Source organism: Apium graveolens, unplaced genomic scaffold (assembly GCF_009905375.1).
Source record: "Apium graveolens cultivar Ventura unplaced genomic scaffold, ASM990537v1 ctg1301, whole genome shotgun sequence".
Lineage (NCBI taxonomy): Eukaryota > Viridiplantae > Streptophyta > Magnoliopsida > Apiales > Apiaceae > Apium > Apium graveolens.
This window is the reverse complement of record NW_027417181.1, coordinates 47,486-56,167: the sequence shown is the minus strand read 5'-3', so window position 1 is coordinate 56,167 and position 8,682 is coordinate 47,486. Positions and strand designations below refer to the sequence as shown.

At 33.6% G+C, this 8,682-nt stretch overlaps 1 pseudogene; it reads right to left on the bottom strand.

Moving 5' to 3' along the window:
• Positions 1-702: 702 nt before the first annotated feature.
• On the bottom strand, positions 703-1,955 carry LOC141699787 (ribulose bisphosphate carboxylase small subunit, chloroplastic-like; annotated as a pseudogene).
• Between the last annotated feature and the right edge of the window lie 6,727 nt (positions 1,956-8,682).

Genomic DNA, 8,682 nt, shown 5'->3' with positions numbered 1-8,682 from the left:
CCTAAAACAACTCAAGAAACTTTGCTGCACTTCCAAACCAAGTCAAACAACAACATTCAGACATAAAAATTAATATTATTCCAACGTTCAGACAATTATTTACCTAGGTAGTATGCGTTTCTTAGCAAGTGCAGGCTCCCATTATTGTTTTCATCAACAAGAATATCTATTATACTATTTGAGTTTCAGGACCAGCAGGTGAACTACAAGGTCAAATATGATTACTAACTGCAGACTATGAATTCCTGGGTTGAAATAACATAGATTATTAAAAAGAGCACAACATAATCGCCTCTCAAGTTAAAAGGTGAGGTGGAACTTGTCATCAAAATTGATGACCTAGTCAACCACCTGTTTATAACTGGAGTAGATTTAGAACAATGATTTCTGGCATTCTAAAGACCAAAAGCTCCCTTGAAAATATATGGCAAGTACGAAAATGCAAACTTATATAAAACCAGTTTTAAATAAGGACGTTTGTGACAAGAAATGCACAGATGCACCCATGATATATTTGTTGAGTATGACAACATAACTGATACAAGCAACTATGTACAGCCAATTCCTTTTAGCAATAATAACTACTGTAAGCAGTTTAGAATAAGGAAATTTTGAATTACCCTATGGAATCACTCATTGATTTCATTGAACATGCAGAAGCAGAACAGGGTCGCACTGCAACTTTTTCAAGGAGCAGAGAATCTAGGAGGTGGTTGTGGGCTTTTGGATGATGAACGACATACATTGAGCTTGCTTAATGTTATCAAAAGCCAGGCACCGGATGTAAGCACTAGGATATGCCTTCTTGCATTCCGTGATTTCATGGAGGACTTGAGATGCGTCCGTGCAACCAAACATGGGAAGCTTCCACATTGTTCAGTACCTCCTATCGTAGTAGTTAGGAATTCTGCTGTTCTCGCGATAAATATACCCCAGCTGTAGACAAAAATGTTCAGAACAAGAGATCAGTATTTCAACCCCTGCTTAACAAAAAACTTCAGACCACAGAGTATTGCTTCAAGCCATTGATTTATATAATGATTTTGTGCATGCAAGAGAGAAAAGAAACAGAAAGTTCATCTCCAGAGATGGCAATTTCAAGATTGAACAAAATTATTTATCAGTGCCACAATTTGGATTGCATTTATAGAAAATTTGATAACATCGGACACACAATGAATATTTTCTATATAAAAATATGCAGTTTCTAACATTGGAGTCAAGTTCTATCACTATCAACTATCAAGAAACAAGACACCTGCTAAACTGAAAGTTTACAACATAATTTAAATTATGATAAAGAGTGGATGCAAATAGCAAATTTTTTTAAGAATTAGTGGTTGTATTCCAGATGTTATCTTTGCCAAACAAAGGGAGCTCACAATACAATTCAATTACCAGAAGTCACACTTTCTGCAATAACTAGTTGTCATATCTCTTTAACACTTAAAATTGATGCAATTGTAGATAAAAGCAATTAAGAACTATCTAGCTGAACAAAAACTGTAGAACATTTCCAGTAGGATATGTATTAATCATACTAATAAAGAAATTATGAAGTATCTATTTTACTGCATCAAATTCAAGGCATGGAATCCATCCTTTTTTCATCATGTAATCAATTTCCCTAGCGATTGAATCATCGGTGAGAGGTGGAAGGTAGGAGAGAGTCTCAAACTTCTTGTTATCAATCAGATTCCAAGTCTGTTTACACACAAACGAGAGCCAACTATAAGCAGTACAAAAGGTGGTAATATAAACAGCTTAAAAAAAATTAAAAATAAAAATACAAGTTCCGATCAAAGTACCTTCATACAGTGAGTTTTAGATCCATTCGAAACAGTCTTCCTGTTCCACGCAACTGAATCCTTCATCTGAAACAGCTTTGGCGGGATAGGTTTCAAGCCAACATAGGTGGATCCAGCCACCAGAGCCGAAAAGCTTGCAGCAGACATAATTGATTTATTACCAAACTGATCTAGAGCACAACTGGAAACACAAAACTAGAGACTAGCACAAGAAGTGATTCTATTGATTTTATTTACGCGATATGTATTGTGCATTTTCACCCAAAATAACAGGATACTGCTCCAACCTAACTTGGGTTACCCAAGTACCATAAAAACCAAAGCGGTCCCACCACCTGAAATAGCCAGTAACCCCACAGCAAGAAGAGCTTATTTCCATCCAAATTGATATTGTGCCAAGGTCCCTGCATTAGAAACAGTGCTAATAGGAGTATTTGCTGCGGGTTCCAAAGCCTGATCTTTTGCAAAATTGATGACTTCGGATTCCTGTCTACATTAATATACATAATGGCTAAAACTCAATTACCAAGACTATTACCCATCCCCTAAGAATTTTGCCAACATTACTAAAAAGGAAGCCTGGATTTGAATTAAATAAGTTACATCCTGCTGGTTGACCAGTTGAAACTGGTGGGGTTTGATCCTGCCATCGAAAAGAAGATGTTTTCATGATTAAGAATAATAAAATTACTTATCTGAACACAGGACTTCATCTATATCCTCCTTTGTAAGGCCCTTCTTCTCAAAGAGGAACGTCTGTACAGGACAGGAAATCCCTTAATTTTTAGATGTAAAAGAAATTTGACAGCATTCTCCAGTTGATCTTCCCGAATTGGTTCTGAGTTCACAAACACAGATAAAACCTTGGTATCTTGATGGACCTTGTAAACTCCAAGACTGTTATTAACAGAGTAGCAATGCTTAGCACAATTTAACATAACTTAAATTACAAAAACAATAGCAGTATAATGGACCATGGGGGTGAAAGGACCATTCTTGAGGATCTGAATGTATAATGGATTGGCCATGCTGATGAACAACATCATTTTCTTTTTCCATAGTGTGTAGTTAGATATGTGAAAGGTAGGAATTTTGATACTGCTAAACTTCTGTGTATTCATTCTTCCAAGTTCTTTAATCTGTTTGCTTTCAGATTTTGCTTTGATACCACTTGTTAGGTAATGAATAAAACACAGCCGGGGGGGGGGGTGAATGTGTTTTGGATTATTTTTAAGCTTTTTGAACTATTATGGATGGTGAACAAAGTAATCTAACTGTAGAGATAATATGTTGTAACATGAATAATGAAACATGCACATGAATACACTATCTTTTAAAACTCACTTAATTTTATATTAAAATCATGTATGTCTTGCTACAAATTTATGGGTTCTTAGTTGATAAATAACTTAGCTTCTCCCTTGAGAGTTACAAGATTTTCTAGATCTATTTTATTACTTCTAAAACAAAGCATCCAGTGTTTACTTTATAGAACAGTAAACACAGGTTTTACACAACATGCAATATCATGTACTAAACCCTACTTTAAGTTAACTAAAACTTCTTCTTCTGGATTAGTGTATCTTTGCAAATCGTGCATGTCTTTGAATTCTGCATTGTTAGTTAATCTTGGCCTCTAATCTTGTAATCTTCAAGCTTCGTTTTGTAAACGTTTCAAATCAGTGATTGATAATCTTAGATATTCAATTGATCTGCATTCTGTACTTGAGTTTTACATCGAGATCTCCAGTTTGTTATATAGGAAACTCGACATATCGATAAGTATAATGGCTTATCGAGATCTCTTATTACTCTATAATTGTTTTGACTTGTTGAAGTCTCTGAGTTCTCTATAAGAGAATTAGGCTTGTCGAGGTCTCCAATCTTAATGTCTTCATTTGACTTATCGATATGTCTGAGTTCTCTAGTGAGGAAATGACTTTTCGATATCTCAGAGTTCTCTAGTGAAATTTTGACTTATCGATATCTCAGAGATGTCTCGTGATATTTTGACTTGCCAATATCCCAGAATTCTCTAGTGAAGAAATGACTTGTCGATATCTCCAATCTTCATGTCTTCAATTTGCCTTATCGATATCTCTAAGACTTCTCTATAAGCTTTTCTTGACTTCTCGATAAGTCATTCTGGAGTACTCGAACGACTTCTCTATAAGACTTAATATGTGACTTGTAGATTTCTTAACTTAGAATGTTTTTCCCAAAAAGATTTATTCAACTACAAGCTTCTTCACATTGTCTCTGAGCCATGATCTTCATGATCTTCTTCTAGAGTTTATTCTTAGGTTTGAGACTATATACATAAAAATACTATAGTCTAATCTATTTACACTTTTACAGACTTAAGTGATACAATACAAAATGCAAACTTAGATTACCATACAACTTACTTCGGGCTGTCAATTTGACATAGTCTTGTTAAAGTGCTGGCATGTCTTGCACAACAAAGTTTGTTATAACGGAAGAAAGAAAGATTATATTGAACGTAAAGAAAGAACACAAATAGGTAAAAGAGAAATTTTTTATTTAATCTTGAGGATACAGATTACATCATATGTTTAGGTTATGACAAATCTTAACCTAACAAATCTCTTAGGCGGTTAAAGAAAAATTCAAAAAATGGGCTTAAAACGCTGATTCAAGGCATATTCTAACAAATCTCCACCTTGACTTGAATTCTCTCACCAAATAGATGTTTCAGATGCACCATAATAACTCCAAATATACAAGAAAAAATTATTCTGCCTCATATTTTGCTTCAGGTCCCAGATTAACAACTTAGAACATTTAGCAAGTCAAAACAATTTTGAACCTGCCACATGGAACCGACTTGGTGAACATATCAGCGAGACTATCAACAGTACCCGCTTTCTTCACCTTAACCTTAATATCTCAAATTTATGTGCTTAGTCTGCTCATGATGGACTTGATCCTTGGCTAAGCATATTACAGTAAGACTATCACAATACACAAAAGCCTGATCATGATGCATACCAAGATCACTAACTAGTCCTTTCAACCATATTCCCTCTTTAGCAGCTTCAGTCAATGCCATGTACACTGCTTCAGTAGTAGATAAAATAACTGTAGGCTGCAGAGTTCCCTTCGAACTAACAACTAAACCACTCAGAGTAAATACATAACCAGTCGTAGACATCCTGATATCAACATCTCCAGCATACCCAACATTTTATGTACTTAAATCTTCTCCATTGAGGCACCTTTTTCATGTATGAAGGGCAAATCTTACTTCTTCTAGTGATAAAATATCTTTCCCAACAATGAAATTCTCATAAGACAATGGCAAAAACAATAAAAGAAATTGGTCAACATCCTCATCTTCTAATTTAACATCTATATTTCAAAAATCTAACAAAATAGTATTTAACCTATCAAGATCATCCCTAAGAAATATACATTCCTGCATAAGCAGGCTGAACAGACGTTGCTTGAGAAGCAATTAGTTGGTTATGGACTTTGTCATATATAAACTTTCAAGTTTCATTCACAGGCTGGCCGCAGTTTCTTGATCAGCTATCTTAGTGATGACGTCATCAGCCAAATATATCATGATTATCGAATGTGCCTTCTCCTCCAAACTATTCGATTCCCTGTTATTTGCACCCTGTTTAGATTTTTCCAAAAGTGGTGCCTACAGTCCTTGCTGCTTTAGCAAGGCTCACATCTTGATCTATCATAGACCGAAATTATTTCTCCCAATGAATCTATCAATCTTCATGTTTAAAGAAGACACCTTTTTGTCAAACAGATTCATGAAACTTTAAAACCCAAAAGAACTAGCCTTAGCTCTGAGTACCGATTTGTTCTAACGGAAGCAAGAAAGATTATAATAAACTTAAAGAAATTTAATCTTAAGGATACAGATTACAACATAAGTTTAGGTTATGACCTAGAGAGTTTATATAACACATTAGGTTGTTATGAAAAAACCCAAAAAAGTCCAAAACGCTAACTCAGGGCATATCCAAACAAAGTTTTTTTAAATATATTCAAAGAGATTGTAGGAAATTCCTGGTAGGAATTTACGTGGGCGTCTGGTCTATTTCCTACCAAATATCCTCATTTCCTACCAAATTCATGTATATTATGAATTTGCAATAAATATCTTATGCTTAAAAACTACTATTCGGTAGGGGTGCACGCGGGTCAAGTTAGGCGGATCACGAACAAAACTCTAACCCAATTCATTTAATTCAGTTATATATATTTAACCCCATTAAAGTATGTTTAAATTTTATCGAGTTGGGTCGACTAGATTTTTGGTCAGTTTGGTTCGGTTTAGGTTGGGTAATATAAGCTACTAGGCAAATTAATTTATTTTGTGTCATCCGTGTTGGATTTTTAACGCAGCGAGGGCATGGAAAAACACTTTTATACATACAAAATCCAAATAAAAGCATATAAATCGTGAATAAAAATTCGAGGGATCGAATCTAACCTTTTAAAATAATTCGGAGACAACGATCAGAGATCCTTAGCAGTTGCTCCTCAAGTGTGAAGCACTCCACCGGTATCCACCAAGAAAACGATGTTAAGGAGGAGGAAGAAGGTGGAGAGAATTGGGTTTTTCAAACTTTTTGGGTTTTCGGGTTAGCATGTGGGTAAGAATAAAATAGGGTCTATAATAGTGTATTTATAGGCAAAATTTTCAGCAGAAATTTTCCCATAAATAATATTATTATTATCCCATTTATTATTCTCATTAATAATTAAAACACCTTTTAATTATTAATCCTTTTTCTAAACACTTTAGAAATAATTCTCTCTCTTGATTTAATTTCCAAAAATTAAATCCTTAATTAATAATATTAAGAACTTTTCTTAATTAATTTATAATCAATTAAATCTCATTTAATCAATTATTAAATTTTCCAATTAATTATTTATTTCATAAATAAATAATTATTAGCCATTATTAATTAATTCCTCCACCATTAAATCATTCTCTTTTTATGGTGTGACCCTGTAGGTTCAATATTAAGCCGGTAGTAAAATAAATAATAATAAAACTATTTATCATTAGTAATATAAATTCTCTAATTTATTAAATATGATTAATTAATTAATCATATTTATTCTACATCGTGAGGGATACTTCTCAGCATATCGCCACTATCCGGATAATATGAATTCACTGCTCAGAATACCAAGAACCTATTCAGTGAATAGTTACCGTACAATAAACTCCTTCTACCCTACAATGTCCCGATTAAATACAAGGCATGGATCTCGTGTCAAGCCTATCTAATTCAATCACTTTGCTTACCATTTACTATGCGTAGTTCTATGTAAATTAGAAACTCCTTTCTAATTTCATTTACTATGGCCAGAGATTCCTGAACTAGCATAAGTGGATCAGCGTTGAACATTCGCTTCCTTCACTAGAAGGGGTAGATCCTTTATTGATCATACACTATCTTCGTGTACAAATTCCTATACCCAGAAGAGCCCTAATAATTGTCCCTGGAGACTAAGAACTAAACCAAAGCATAGTTTAGTGTACACAACATGACTATGATGACCTCAAGTCTAAGGATACTTGTACAACTATCACTATATGAACAACTGCTGACACGTGAGTGAACTCCATCAGTTGTTCAGCCGTGCGAGTCATGTTCAGTGAACTTATTCCATAATAAGCACCTACATACTAGCTATAGTGTCACCACACAAATGTCTATGAGAACAGACATCCTTCATAATGAAGCAAGTATAGTATGTACCGATCTCTGCAGATTATTAATTACCAGTTAGTAATCCTACGACCAGGAACTATTTAAGTTTAGAGTTATCATCTTTTTAGGTCTCACTATTATGATCTCATCATAATCCATAAAAAGCTTTACTCTAAACTATGGTATATCTTATTTAAACACTTAAATAGATAGAGCCCGTAATAAAAACAAAACAAGTCTTTTATTAATATCCATGAAATCAAAACAGATTACACAGGAAGTTATTCCTAAATCCTAATACATGATTGGACTTAGGACATATTCCTTTCAATCCGTCAAGCAACAAATCAACTCTTTCCCAAAACTTTCCTATAATAAAAAAATAATAAAATAAAAACATAAAAATTACTTGAATTGTATGTAACAAAGCATTCTTGTTACATGCATACGATCACATGGAATACTGACTTTTCGTTTATTAAATTAAGTCATATAAACTTATAAGAAAAAGACTAAATGAACTCAAAAGAAGTAGGTGTGCGGGTCAAGTTGGAATCGGTAGGTTGCACGCAAAACCCTAAACTAACCCATTTAATTCAATTTTAATAATATTTAACATGATTCAATTTCGGTTTGAATTTTTTAGGTTGGTTTAAGGCGGGTTAGGTCCGGTAGGGTCGGTTAGGTCGGGTTTCAAAACCCATGGTCACCCATACTATCCGAAATTAGGTTTAATTTGATTGTTATTTGTGGTGATAATGTTGTATATGTTGTATATACTATATTTATACCAAATTTTAATTTTATTAAGATTTTTTCACTACTAGAAAAAAGACCTTAGACATCTGTTAAAAACCGATGTCTATGTAAAAAATGTATGATGTCTTCACGACTGATGTTAAATATATTTTCTCATAGACATCGGTTAAAAACCGATTTCTATGTAATATTACACATCGTTTCTGGAAAATTTCTGATGTCTAATTCACATTGATGTTATATAATTGTGTAATGTCAAGTTCAGAAATGTAATATTATGATGATTAGACCTATTTAAAACTATAACACACAAGCAATATTTATAAAACAACATCGATTACAAATAAAAAACAGATATCTATAACCTATTAGACATCGGTTGTATTTAAAGAACCGATGTT